Consider the following 14,186-nt stretch of genomic DNA (forward strand, 5'->3'; position numbering starts at 1 on the left):
TTCGTAGAAACTGCTCAAGTAGCAGTTAACGGTAACCAACATAGTTAACCGTGTAGGTTGATTGAAATCAACTTGAAAACTGTGTTCGTCTGCTACCGCGTGGTAGATTGCGGAATTCTTTCCTTGAAAGTATAACCGGGAGAGATCAATTGTGATCCTCAATGCAGATCGAACTGTGATCCTTAATGCCTATGGGGTGATGTAGCACTCACCTGTCGGGTCTTACCCCAAAACAGTATGTCCATAGACACTCCGTAGTGCTATAGAGAGAGCAGGATACCCACACAAGTGAACTACCGATCTCTTATGGACAGCCATGCTGTCACAAATGATGGCTGCGTCTATACACCGTGGTAGAGAGCAGTTGGTGTGAGTTTAAGATTTATCAAAAACTCAAATTGAGTGTCGCACTGAAAACATGTAGTGCAAAAATGACACCCTAAACATCCGTAATGACAAGACTCTTGCTTGTGAATTAATGTCGATGTATACTTCGCTGGGTAGATCTGTTCAATCTTGAAAACAATCACCCAAAGAATGCCAATAATTGGGTCTTACCCTTGGCCTGACAATGGCTCTTAGCCTGTGTGGCTCATAGCCCTTATGCAAATTAGTTGAGAGTTAGAGCACCTTGGCTCAGGCTCCATTGAACCGTTGAAGACTAATTTGAGTAGCATCTTAGCCACGTGCTAGCTGAAAGGTAGAGCACCTTGGCTCAGGCTGGACTCACGAGAAAAACATGTATCAAAAGCTTCTTAGAAGATTTTCATTTTTCCCTTAAATAGAAAGAGAGAGAAGAAGAACATGCTGGGCTGAGGAACTTTCCTTAAGTTTTTAAAGTGTGTTCCCATACTGTGTGCTCTTACGCATCTTATGTCTGACTTGCAGCATCTTATTCGGAGCGGCATGCAATTATCCCGCGTAGGATGGGCAGCTTACAAGCATTCCACAGTTTTTCGGTATGACTGTCTCATCAAGAGAGATAACAGAAAAACACAAAACTCACTCCGACCCACCTACCTTGTAGGGGTCGTGATTGTATGAGTACGACTTAGCTTTGGCACTTTGCCTGTAAAATAAGTCCTAGATTGAGGTTCCTTTAAGTATTGTTGGGTGTTGATAGCAACCAACCATCAGGTTCAACAATCCATCACTTAGTCTGTCCTTGACAGAGTTGCGAGTGTGATAGCGGAAGCGTAATCTATGAAGTGGTGGACTCCATGCCACTTGCTTAGCATGCCTTGCATGAAAAAGCGTAAGCCCTTGGCTAATATGACGTCCTCAAGCGTGAGAGCCAAAACCAAAAGTGCCTTGCACAATCTGCATTGGTAGTGGTACATCATAATGGGATATCACCACACCTAAAATGGGAGCAAACTACTGGTCATACCAATTCCCCAAACTTGTGTGCAAACGCTCGTGATTCCAGGTCAATGGGTAGTAACGCGACACAAGGGAGAAGCCTTGCTTCGTGTAAAATTGCCAAAGCACTTTTCTTTTCACAACGACTGTAATTGCCAAGGAAAGTGTAAACATGGAAAAAACAAGAAAAACTTAAACTCGGCTAACCTGGTTGTTGCTGTAACCAGTTGTCCCGAGATTTTGTAGGAGAAAACTTGCTCATAGATGGCTCATAGCCATATGTGGCTGTCGGATAGATGGCTCATAGCCATATCTGATGTCTCATAGATGGTTGATAGCCATATTTGCTGTGCGGGTGGGAGTTGTCGTGTACACAACTATGTCTTCTTATGTCAGATACATCCGTCGTGTACGGAATGAAATATCCTGCAGATAGTTTGCCATATCCTTCCCAAGTTGTATGCTCATAGCATATGCCAAACGTGGGGAGTGTCAATGCAAGAAGCCTGATTTGAAGCCTTGCTTCATAGAAATATGTTTGTGCTGACAGCCAACGGATGTGGCTGCAGATATCATAACAAAAAGAATCGACCTTGTCGAGCCATTTCACGTGAAATTAACCAGTATTGTGTGGCAAGCATCCTCTGTCAGTTTGTAGAAACAATGACAAGGAGTCAGCCATGGCGAGCAACTTGCTGCCCTCAACAAATCTAGTAATAGGCCATGCCTGTCTCCTTGAGATACTCAAAAATTGGTCCTTGGCCGTGCCTTTGAAGAAAAATGTAACCTATGACGAGCGTGCTCTATCAAGGTACTCAGGAGAAGCCATGCTTCATATAACTATGTATGGCCTCATTGCCAACAAATGCTATCAGCGACGACAGATGTCATAGCAAAGAGAGTCGACCTTGTCGATCATGCACAAACAATTGACCGTGTCGAATTGTAATGTAATGGAAAAATAGTAGAACATGTGCAAATTATGCAGCTCGTACCTGCTTGGCTCTATGAATGATAGTCGTGATCATCCATGCTAGTGCATACTAGAGTTATCAAACACATGCTCAATACTACTCTACTTCTTGCTGCCAAGGGCCTTGCCCAATGCGCAACCAATTTGGAATCTTGTGAGAACTTCCATAGTGTTGCCGTAGAATCATTCAAGCCTTGCTTGATAAATTCTACCTATCTCTTGGGCGGAAACCATTGCACCAGTCGGAATTCACAAAACCAAACAAAGTGCAGATGATTGTAAAGAATGCAAAAAATAATGCTGAAACATAAACAAAAATACCTGGAGCGTTAGCAGATGCACCGTGAAGCCTCGCCAAGATGCCAACCCACGACCTTGTCGTGCATGGTGTTGGATCTCTCCTGTGGGATCCATAAATTCTCGAGTCTAGTGTCCAAATTTGTACCAGACTTGGTACTGCTTGAATCTGGGAGTCAGCCGGATTCCTTTCAAAAACAATCGGCATCCGCCGCTAGTGATGCCTTGCATGTGATTTCCAATCCATGTCGAAGTTAGAAACCTTGCATCATGGCAAACTAAACGCCTTGCTTCCTGAGCACTACTCTTCATGCATGCCTTGGACTCCGCTCTCAATCCCGACATGGAGAGCTTTTGAGAGGTAGCTTGTAAATTTTCTGCACATGAGCTATGCAGAAAATTCAGAGCGAGCTTCTCCTTTTGCCGAGATCGTACCTTGAATCACATGTCCCTCTGGAGCCATGGCTCCTTTGCATGCCCAATCGAACCTTTGCATGTATGATTGGACGTGGGGCCTTGCCCCTACCAAGGGGATGGGTGCCCAAAAATAGGGCGCCCACCCCTCTTGAGTATGAAAGAAAGCTTTAGAAGCCATGGCGTTAGTGCAGCAAACAGCGAGGAAGTCGATGATGCTTGCGCTGGCTTCTACCGGCCCTAAAGCGCTGCGGCCCGTAAAACCTCTGCAACATCAAGGCGCAGCGTTTTGGTGCCATAGTCGCCCAAAAACGTGCAGGTCTTTCCTCCTTCCCCCATCCCATAAGCGGGGCTTCCCGCCATCGGCTCGTCCCGTCGGTTTTGCACAGAGCCTATTCCCGCGGCCATGGTGACCTTGCAAGCTTTTCTTCTCGCCGTCGGAGCTTGAGATCGGGAGAGAGAGAGAGAGAGAGAGAGAGAGAGAGAGAGAGAGAGAGAGAAGAGAGAGACACCATGCATCCCTCCTCCATAGCTCCTTGCTTCGCCCTTCTCTCCACCTTGCTCTGATACCAGTGTAAGAACCCTAGGAGCTAGAGACCTGGATCCTCCACCCAACCGCCCATACTTATAGGCTCTTAGCCCTAGGATCCCCTGTCCACACTGCTAGCTGGCCTGTGGCCGGGGTCCGTGACCCCCCTTTAGGGTAGGGCCCTGCCCGTAGGACCCGTGTCCTGACAATCTCTCCCTTGCAATAAGCCACAAGCCCATGAATGGAGCTCCTCCGGGTATCGCTCCATCCATCTGCAATGAGTGTCACTCCATACTTGGCCCATTGTCGCTTCATGTTTACGGCTACCATCTCCACAACGGCCTTCTCTCTATCAAGAAGAGTAGTACGGAGGGCCTCTGAAGTGGGTGGCACGTAGCATGGCCCGTAATACTTAATCCTTGTGCACATGGCCTTGAAGTAGTCCGACCTATACAATGTACATGTCACAAAGGTCAAGAGTCGAGACAATGTTGAATAGACAACGGACATACTAGTTATGATCATGATATGTATGAGCATTGAGAACTTGGAACTTACCGAGCCTTTATGAAAGGGATATGGTTGCGATAAAAAAAGTGTGCAACGGAGGCATCCACATCCTCCTTCTTCTTTGGATCCCATGATGCATCTAGAGTTCGTTGACGATGGGTGGGAAGAGAGGGCGAAATCGTCTGAAATGATGTTTGAGCCGCCACACTACTACCTCCAACGGAAGCTTGCGAATGAGTGGTAGAAGAAGGAAAAACCAAGTGATTGGGGTCAATGGCTTGCCGCTTGGGTCGATCATTTGCTTTGGCTCACGTAATGGCATCCTTGATCTCAAGCTCCTTCTTCTTCTCGGCCGTCACATTCTTGCAATGCTTGACTTGCTCCCTCACTACGTGAAGGAGGTGTGCTCGAACCTTGCTTGTCCTAGATTTGCAGTGGAAGCCACATAGTTTGCACATCTATGATCTTGCACCGTCGTCTTTGCCCAAGACTTCGGAATGCACCCATCCCACCATGAAGGCTCATCCTTCTTTCCTCTCTTAACAACCGAGGGACCTTCATGTGATGCGAAAGCTTGTGCCGTATTGATGGCGCTTGAGGCTTCAGGCTTGAGCCTTGAGACTCGAAACTCGAGAGAGAGGGCTTTGACACGTCGGCAGTTTGTTACACAAGCTCTAGTGTGAACCACCCCCAAACGGCCTAGCGCCCACTTGTTTCAAAATTTGAATCTGCCGTCCGTTTTTAGAATTTGAATTTACCACCCATCGTTTCCCTCATTCCGGCAGGCCGTTCTGGCTGTTTCGCTGTCAAGTCTTGCAACCGGAACCCCTGTTCGTTCCTGACCCGTTTCCCCATTTTCGATCGGCTGGAACGCCGTTCTGGTATGGAATGTAGCCGTTCCGTCGGTTCCCTGTTACTGTGTCCCCATCGACCTATGGACATTTTCTCTGACCAATTGCATGACGCGGGACACGTAGGTAAATTTTTTTCTCATTTCCATAAACTCGATAAAGAGAAGCCAAAACCAGGTGAATTCTTGTTTAGTAGGCCTCGCCCTCCCATGGTACGGTACCATGGTCTTTTGGGTTATCAGTTCTCTTTGTTTGTACTAACCAAACTCATTCCATTTTTGTGTGGATTTCAGGGCACTCAGGGCAAGGATGGTCAAATTTCGGAAGCCAAGACCTCACATGGCCATTTTTTGGGAGCATCTACAGGAGGCACAATAAGTTTCCAAAGTGGACTTGACGAGTTGCTGCCACAAGGGTGGACTTCCAAGGAGCAATCCAAAAGAAGAGCCACCGGAGAGCATTGTTCTAGTCAAGTGACCAAGCTGAAGCATATTCGAATGCTTAAATTCCGGTTTGGCAACAACAAGCAAATGGAAGCAAAGCAATATTTTCTCAAGTTAAAGGATGGAGGGATACATAAAGCTGCTTGGGTGGACGAGGAATTTTTCATCGACTATCCAAATTTGCTAGATTCATACAAGGAGGCCATGCAGCTCGATATCCGTACCTCACCTTAAGTAGGAGGAAATGTGCACATGGCTCTATGTGCCACATGGACATGCTTCATCGACTTTCACAGCTAGTTTTCCACTTATCCCTAGATAGGAGTGTCTAGAATCCTAGAACGATTAGTACTGGCAATTTTGTGAGCCTGCTCGTAGCACCTACATATCAGGACGAGTCCATTAGATTATATTTTTCAATTTTGGAACCCTCTTACATAAATGGATTGTACAAAAGTTTTGACATATGTTGTTACACTACCGTGGGCATCTGGCATGACGTGCATGTAGTTTTAGGTTAGAGGAATCCAACGAGCTATTTCTCACATCAATCGGATTCTCGAGTGGACACATGTGCGATAGTTTCACCCCGAAACTTTGTCCTGGCCAAGTTTATTAACAAGTCAATTGTATTGATTTATTTTATAAACTTTGATAGAGGTTTTACCCTACCTAAGCCTTAGAAAGTTTTTTAAGCCTAATTTTTCACTGTAAAGTGAGCAGCCAGGCCAGCGTTTTGCAACAGTTGCAGCTAGCGCGCAGATCAGCTAGTGTAACAAACTATTGACGTGTCAAAGCCTAAATAATGGAGCCAACTTACAGATGCTGGCCGAGGGGCCTAAACCCTAAGAAGAACAAGTAACAGAAGAAGTCCACCCAACTTGTGGGGACCCCGTCCGATGGGGCCCCAAGTGACATAAAGAACTAAAATAAAGCAGGACTCACACACACACAAAAGAATTGCGAAGCTGGATGATGACATGGTAGATTTTTGAAAATCATGCTGGCTGATAACGTGGCATGCTATACGGTTTTCCACGTTTTGCGTTGATTGCTGACATGGCAGCTGTACGGAATTCCGGATTTTATGCTTTCAGCTTTTGAGCATTGCTTTTGGACCAGATGCTTTTGAGTTTTGAAGGCTTTTCACTGTAACTGCTTTTTAGGCCAAGGGCCATTAAATATGAGGCTAGGGCTCATTCTCTGGCATGCTCCCTAGAGAAGGTGCAGAGTCTGGAGTACCATCTTGTACTGAGTTGATGTACTATAAAGAAATACCGAAAGGGGCGCCAAGGTTTGGGGCCAATACTCTCTGGGGTGGAATTCCACCACTCCGTTCGCGTGTCGTCTCTCTCTCAGTTCTGTTTTTATTGAAGTGCTAAAAGTCTGTTCAGTCTGTTCTTTTCTATTGGCATGTGGTGCCCGTCTTGTGACAGCTAGCGTTTGCAAAAGCTAGCCCTAGGATTTTGCAGACAATCAGCCTAGGCATTTTGCAACCTGCAGATCTGCCCAGTGATTGCAGTTTCTAGCAGATCAGCCTAGCATTTTCAGCCTTCGGCCTATTTCCTCCTTGGAGATGCTCGAGATCTGCGAACGTTAGCCTCCCATATGTGGTCCGGTACTTCGATAGCGCATTGAGCCTCTTCTCAGCCATTCGTGAGTTCAGACTATTTGAACTTATGAAGGTATATCTTCTCGGTCATTCCCTCACCGCATCCAGTGTTCCCATTGCTGTCCATCACCAGCATCATCAAGATCTGCGTTTTTAGCCCTTCATTTCTCTCACATTGGGAGTGCAAATCAGCCCCGGATCTACCCCTTGGTGGCCATCAGCAATCCCAGCCCCGGTGCGTCATCTTGAAGAGTTACCGAGGTGACATTTCCCATTCAATTCAGTAGAGTATGCACTTGAGGTATTACATATATACATTCCGTTTATGCAATCAAAAGCAATTACCACATCCTCAACGCTGTGGGGGGCACTTGAGAGGGTTGGTTGGGACTCCATTGGGTGCCATTCTCTCCTTCTTTGCTCTCTCTCTCTCTCTCTCTCTCTCTCTCTCTCTCTCTCTCTCTCTCTCTCTCTCTACATTTCTACCTTTCTTACTATACGCACATGCAATTGTGCCGATGGCTAGCCGAATGAGCTTATCGAGAGTCTACGCACACGCTGCAGCTCCTGTTCTAGTTGTCCTCAAAAGAGCGGTCAACGTCATTTATCAAGCTATGCTGTGTCACAGCCAATACTAACTCTTCCCTCCATGGAAACGACTCTTCATTGGGGCTGTTTGCTTAGGCTTTAAGACTGATGTCGTGGTCGTGCTGGTGAGAGCCCGATAGCTGAGTGCAGGGGTGTGGTGGGCTTGTGGTGGGCTTTGTACACTTGGGTCGGAGGTAGCCACCGGTGCCCTACATGTGTGCATGATATCTCTCTCATTCCCTCTCTTCAGGGAAATAAAAGGAACCATCTCTCATGTCATTAATGCAAGGAAAGAAGTAAAGATTTGTGGAAGTGTAAAGTCTAGATCTTGTCTCCATTTCAATCTCGTTGCACTTGACAGAAGACATGGAGATATCTTTTGTGCTTCACTAAACCATTCTCCCCGATGATAGTGATTCAATGAAGATCGTAGTACCCTACATCGGTAAGCTAAAGTTTCAACTTCAAGGAATTGCTATGCTTGATGGATCAGATGTGATTTTTAGCATGCCTTGAAATCATCAGGTAGATTTGGCACTCTATTGAAGAATTCCAACACGAAGGCAAGAAGTATCAAATTCAAGCTTGAGTTAGTGGAGATATAATTCCCATGGTAAGTCACATGTAAGTCTCTTGTGCTATTAAGGATTGTGTTCAATCCTGCTTGCTATATGAAAAAGGATAACAAGATTTACATTGATGCATCATAGTTGTTACCCCTGGCTCCTCTCCTTCAAACATTGCACAATATCTTGTTAGCGGATCTCAACATGAGGAGATCGGGAAGCAACTGAAAGACTTAGTCGCAAAGAAATTAGATCAAGCAGCTCTCCATACTACTCTTGGGTCCTACTTGTGTTAAAGAAAGATGGCTCATGTAGAATGGGCATAGTATATTGTGCATTGAATAAATCATAAGAAAAAGTAGGTTTCCTATTCCAAGAATAGATGATATATTGGATAGCTTAGGTGGATCCAAAATCTATTGAAACGTCTGGACGAGAGGTGTTATGCATTTCCCTAGAGGGGACATTTCCTTATATTGCCTTGTGGCACTTTTTAGTGGTGGTATGCCGTTTTTCCCTTGTGTTCTCCCCTAGTTTCCTATTTGGAGACATGAGACATATTAGAGGTAACCACTTGGATTTGCATAGGAGAGTTAGCTACTCTAACATGTCTTAGGATATATAGTAGATGTTTTCTGACTTGGATTTGGTGTTGTTTTGAAACCGGTTTCGTATACGTTTCGTATACGTTCGAACGCAACTCATGAAACATTTCGAAACGTTTCTGACATATGAAATCGGTTTCTTATCATGCTTACCAAAAGTTTGTGTAATTGATGTTTGTCATAACATTGAAAGTCATGCTCTACGGGTTCTGTACGATTTTATTGCAAAAAACTCCACGCTCATTTAGCTTATGTACTCCTATGCATTGTCTTTGTGGATTCGACTCTTACCTCTATGTGGTGGTTTTTGGAGACATTGGCCTGGTAATATGGGTGTTTGCTTCAACTTTGAAAGTGTAGTTGTAAGTTGTCGCATGCATCATACTCATTTTACTTATTTATGTGTATATTTATTGGTTATTGAACCCTTTTTACAAGAATTCCAAATTGGGATACTACATATTCTTACATATGTGAATTTTTTTCCTCTCTTGTTTTGAATGTTTCAAATTCTTTTTGAAACCCATTTCACACCTATGATTGCGTGAGGTAGCAGCCTTCTGACGAGGTCACAGGTGCAAAGACGTTTGAATAATGATGCATCTGACGTTTAATGTCTTAGGGGCAGTTTCTTTTTATTTATACAAAGATTCTTAAGAGCGTTGCAGTTGTTAAGCTAAGGACAACAGTTATAATGCTCTATGTGGTGGCTTCAAAAGCTCTAGATGTTAAAACATGGATGTCGTCAGGTGTAGATCAGATTCCTGTGAGGCCAATGTCCATTGCTCACACTCAACAGAAGGAATTAAGCAAGAAGTTTTTGTGCTCTATGCAGGCTGAGTGTTTAACTCAAGCTGGAGCAAATGGTGTCATCTGAAACGTACCAGTTTGTTTCTGAGGATGGGCCAAATGGAGCTCAAGTCAAAAACATAGATAGGGGTTATCTGAGTCTTCCAATTGTGCCCTCAACCAAGACAGCAAGTTGGGAAAACTTAAACGAACTCGAGCTTTTGAATTCAGCTGGTGGAGCTTTACAAGGAGCACAGTTGCCTTCAAGTGCTCGAATGTCATTTTCAAACGGTCTAGGTGGTCTTTCTGTTAGTCATATGGATGGCAGGGAGGGCCAAATGAGAGCCTATTTTTCAGGTTCCCAAGGAGAAGCTATCCAAACTCTACACCTTATGAATTCTCCATATTCAGGATATGCGGACACTGCGTCACACGCAGGTAATATGGTTCTTGTTCATCCCTCTGTCACTGCTGTCGGGCACGATAATTCTTTGGGTCACCCTAGCCAGCTTCAGCAGCATTACTTTGGGTTTTCATCGTCTTCTTCATTTACACAGAGCTCTATGTCCCCAATCAGCAGTGTGTTTGACGCACCTGCAGTGCCTCAATCAAACTCGCAGCAGACAAGTCTGTTTTCAAACGGATTCAGAAGCCACACATGGGCCCCGGGAAGTGAACTCTCATTTCTTCCAGTGAATGGTACTGCACAACTAACGCAGCCATTGGCTGCCCGGCTGGCATGCATGGAGCCAGGACAGCAGCAGCCAAGCTCACATTTAAGTCAGCTGGTGTCCAGGCCGCATCAGGTAGTACATGAGGAGCATGTGTCTATGCTTCAACATGGAATAGCCTTAGGGCTAACTACGGATAATCCTCAGGCGTCCCCAGTGTGTAATCAAGGTCTGTCATTGTCTCTCTCAGCACAGCACAACCCTTTGCAGCTGCAGTGCTTTGGAATGCAGCCTGGCACAGCAGTATTGAGCCATTGTCAAGGTTTACTTCAAGAGACCTCTGAAGATGGAAGCAGGGATGATGCATACTCACACAGATGGATAGGAAATTCAGAACAGCTCAAAGCATCTTCTCACAGTAATCAAAGCAGTAGGCAGCTCCCGCTCCAGGAAACTGTCCAGGCTGGTCCTGGTTTTCGAGGTTATCTGACGGGCTCAAAGTACTGACGAGCAGCACAATTTCTCTTGGAAGAAGTGGTTAGTCTCGGTTGTGGTCTAAAGAACAGCTCTTCTAAGCATACAAAATTGCAGTCCTGGATAGGAGGTGGCATGTTGTTAGATAGCTCCTCATCAAAAGATGAAAATGCAGCCAGTAATACTCTGACCGATTCTAAAGAGAGAGTGGCATGTGTTGTCTCAGCGACACAAAAGATCCCGACCTCTTCCGGCTCTGAACAGAACTTGGCCATCACAGAACGGAATCTGCAGGAAAATCAAGAGCTGCAATTGAAGAAGGCCAAGCCGGTAGCAATGCTTGATGAGGTATTTCTTGAAGTCCTACTCAATTCTCTCAGTTCTCTATCATTCTAATCTGCTAAATGAGAGCATTTTCCGTGTTTTTCTAACATCCCACAGACTTTCAACAGTTTGCTGATGCATTATTTGTGCCTCTGACAAGGAGTCGGTTCTCATTGAGCTCACTTCCGTTTTCTGAAACTATGCTATTGGCCCTTTGGCAGGTTGACAGGAGGTACAAACTATATTTTAGCCAAATGGAAGCAGTTGTTAACACTTTCGAGTCTGCAGCAGGTCTTGGTGCAGCAAAGACTTACACTGCCTTAGCCCTTCAGACAATCTCAAAACATTTTCGTGGTTTGAGGGATGCAATAGGAAGTCAGATTCGAGCAGCTAGCAGAGCGTTAGGGGAAGAGGATTCCTCATCATTAGGGCTAGGTAGACTGCGTTATGTGGACCAACAGCTACGCCAGCAACGAGCGTTGCAGCAGTTCGGGATGACGCAGCAACATGCGTGGCGACCTCAAAGGGGTCTGCCCGAGCGATCCGTTTCAGTCCTAAGAGCGTGGTTGTTTGAACACTTTCTTCATCCGTAAGTTCTGATCTAGGTCTCTTAATAATTTAGAGAGGTGCTTGTTTGAGAAAGTGGAATAACTTTTGAATGCTGTCTCAGCTATCCGAAGGATGCAGACAAGCATATGCTGGCTAGGCAGACGGGTCTTAGTCGGAATCAGGTAGGCTTGATGAGCTTGGTTATATATGTTATGGCAAAGGGTTATGAGCTTAAGCTGTAGAGTGCAAGTTTCAATGGCAATCCACAGAATTGTTCTAATTTTGCATATGCAGCAAGTGTGGCCTTTTTTATCTTTTTGGATGATATGTTGATGTATTGATCGGCAGGTGTCAAACTGGTTCATCAATGCACGGGTAAGGCTTTGGAGCCCATGGTGGAAGAAATGTATCTTGAAGAACTTAAGGAGGCTGAAATGGATAGGACTTCAGCAGAGACATCGGCAGATCAGAAGTGTAATACAGAGACTAGCGATAATCACAGAAGCGGTATAAGCTGTATGGACGATCAAGCAGGGGTAGGCGTCCCAGACAGCAGCAACACACATGGGCGGGAAGAAGTGGGCAGCAAGGATTTTGGTGTAATGCAGTCAGACAAGCAGGTGGTTCCTAATTATCAGTCAATGAGTCCAAATGGCCTGCAAGAGGCATCGGGGTTGGATGCTGGGGAAGCTCACTTACTGCAGGGAATACTGAAAGGAGGTGTTTTAAATTCTTACGAGCAAGGATTTAAGCCCGAGGATTGCAGAACACAGGAGGAAGTTGACGGCCACAACAGGCATAGTTTTAGAGCTAGGGGATTGGATCAGCATACATATGGGGGCTACCATGATGAAGGGGACGGGTTCTCGGCTTTATCTGCAGGATACAATGGTGTTAATTCATTGACACTTGGCTTGCAGCATTCTGATAGCGTCTCGCTTGCAAGTGCACAACAGCAGTTTTATCTCCAACAGCAAAATCAGCTCCAAAATCAAGGGGTTACTGGTAGCCTTTTTTCTCAGCTTGCAATGACAGGTAGTAGGCGGAGGCTTGATGAGGTTGAGGAGTATTATTCTTGCCTTGATAGTTCAAAGAACTATGAGGCCCTTGGAGAGATCCAAACTCGAAAGCGTTTTGCATCTAACATGTTTAATCAAGGCTGAGGGATTGACGTTAAAATTGCTGATCCTAGCGCAATTCATCCTCAATTTCTCGATTTATCACCATAATCTGTAATCTAAAGCACCAAAAGATCCTTCTTCGCTTGTACATGTCAGAATGCCTGTTGTTATTGCCTCTAGAAAGCACCAATACACCACCCAGATTTGAATTACCGTTTTGCGGTCATAAACTTGATAAATGTGATCGAAAACAGGTGTGTTTAGTGGTTTGAGTAATTACAGGTAATGAATAGGCATCATCAGCTATTCATTATCAACTTGAGGAAAGAAGAGCTCTAATCAACCTCAAATATTGAAGTGAGCATAGCAATGGCAGCTTTTGGGTGGTCAAGTCTGCTGTCTTACTTTGGTGTGCATGGTACGCACAAGGAGCTTTTGACATGTTACCATGTAGAAATTAGTTTTGGGTTCCATGTACTTCCTAGATCTAAGTAGGAAGTAAGGAGCTTTTTGCTAGATTGAACTAGAGAATTCTTAAGTTCCTATATGATAGGTCTATAATTGCTGGATGGAACTAGCAGCTTTCAAGTAGCTCTAGATTTCCTATATAGTACTAAGTGGAGTTGCTACATAGAAGTAGTAAATCTTTGGACTAATGCAATTACTATATAGCAACTATGTGTAATTGCTAGTTGGAAGTAGTAAATCCCAATTCCACACAATTACTATATAGTAACTATGTTGACTTGCTAGTTAGAAGTAGCAAATCCTAAATTCAATGCAATTACTATATAGTAATTATGTAGTCACTAGTTACAAGTAACAAATTCTAGGTCCAACCCATATATATACTTACTAAGCATGCCTTTCCACATCGCAATATAGTGATTATTTTATACTAAGCACTAATCATATTACGTATTTTTTTAATATATGTATGTACTATGGTACTTATACTATGTTTTATTAAGTTATTTTTTGATGTTTTTATTTTTTCTTGTATTTCATTTTTGCAAAGAACCTAAGTTTGGGCACTTGTCTATATCATTTTCTCATATCTTAGAGTTGCTTTTGTTTTTTTTAGAAGGTATATTGTATGGTGAGATTTTCCCAAGGAAAGTTGTGCAAGACCTATTTAATGTGTCTACTTCAAAGGAGAGATTGTGGCGCCATCTCTTACTTTTTTATGGTCTGATTATGAAAATACTTATTAGTGTAGCTTAGAGGTGATACAAGTACTGTAAATGGTGCTACACTCCCTGAAACTCATTGCATATATATCTAGTTCAACGGGAGAATCATGTGTTCCCTACTACAAGAGGCAATAGATTAAAAACTTTAAATGTCAAATGTCCATATTAAGGCTTATAAATTCCATCTCTACTTGATGCTTGGTGAAGTTTTGAGATATTGTGTTAATTTTGGCATTAGGTCTCCCCAATCTCGAAAAAATATAAAGCAAATAAGTGGTCAAGAGAGAGCATGTATCGAGTATATCCAATGTGTTT

The 14,186-nt window shown here is 44.2% G+C and overlaps 2 pseudogenes across 1 annotated transcript; one reads left to right on the forward strand and one right to left on the reverse strand.

The window, feature by feature from the left end:
• Positions 1 to 2,342: 2,342 nt before the first annotated feature.
• Positions 2,343 to 3,227, reverse strand: LOC147430929 (uncharacterized; annotated as a pseudogene).
• Positions 3,228 to 9,541: 6,314 nt separating this feature from the next.
• On the forward strand, positions 9,542 to 12,720 carry LOC147430930 (uncharacterized; annotated as a pseudogene). The gene is made up of 4 exons (XR_015185747.1): positions 9,542 to 11,032; positions 11,230 to 11,597; positions 11,679 to 11,739; positions 11,906 to 12,720. The product of XR_015185747.1 is annotated as an uncharacterized LOC147430930 (transcript).
• The last annotated feature ends 1,466 nt before the right edge of the window (positions 12,721 to 14,186 follow it).

The sequence above is a fragment of the Adiantum capillus-veneris genome, chromosome 21 (assembly GCF_014529385.1).
Source record: "Adiantum capillus-veneris isolate H3 chromosome 21, ASM1452938v2, whole genome shotgun sequence".
Taxonomy (NCBI): domain Eukaryota; kingdom Viridiplantae; phylum Streptophyta; class Polypodiopsida; order Polypodiales; family Pteridaceae; genus Adiantum; species Adiantum capillus-veneris.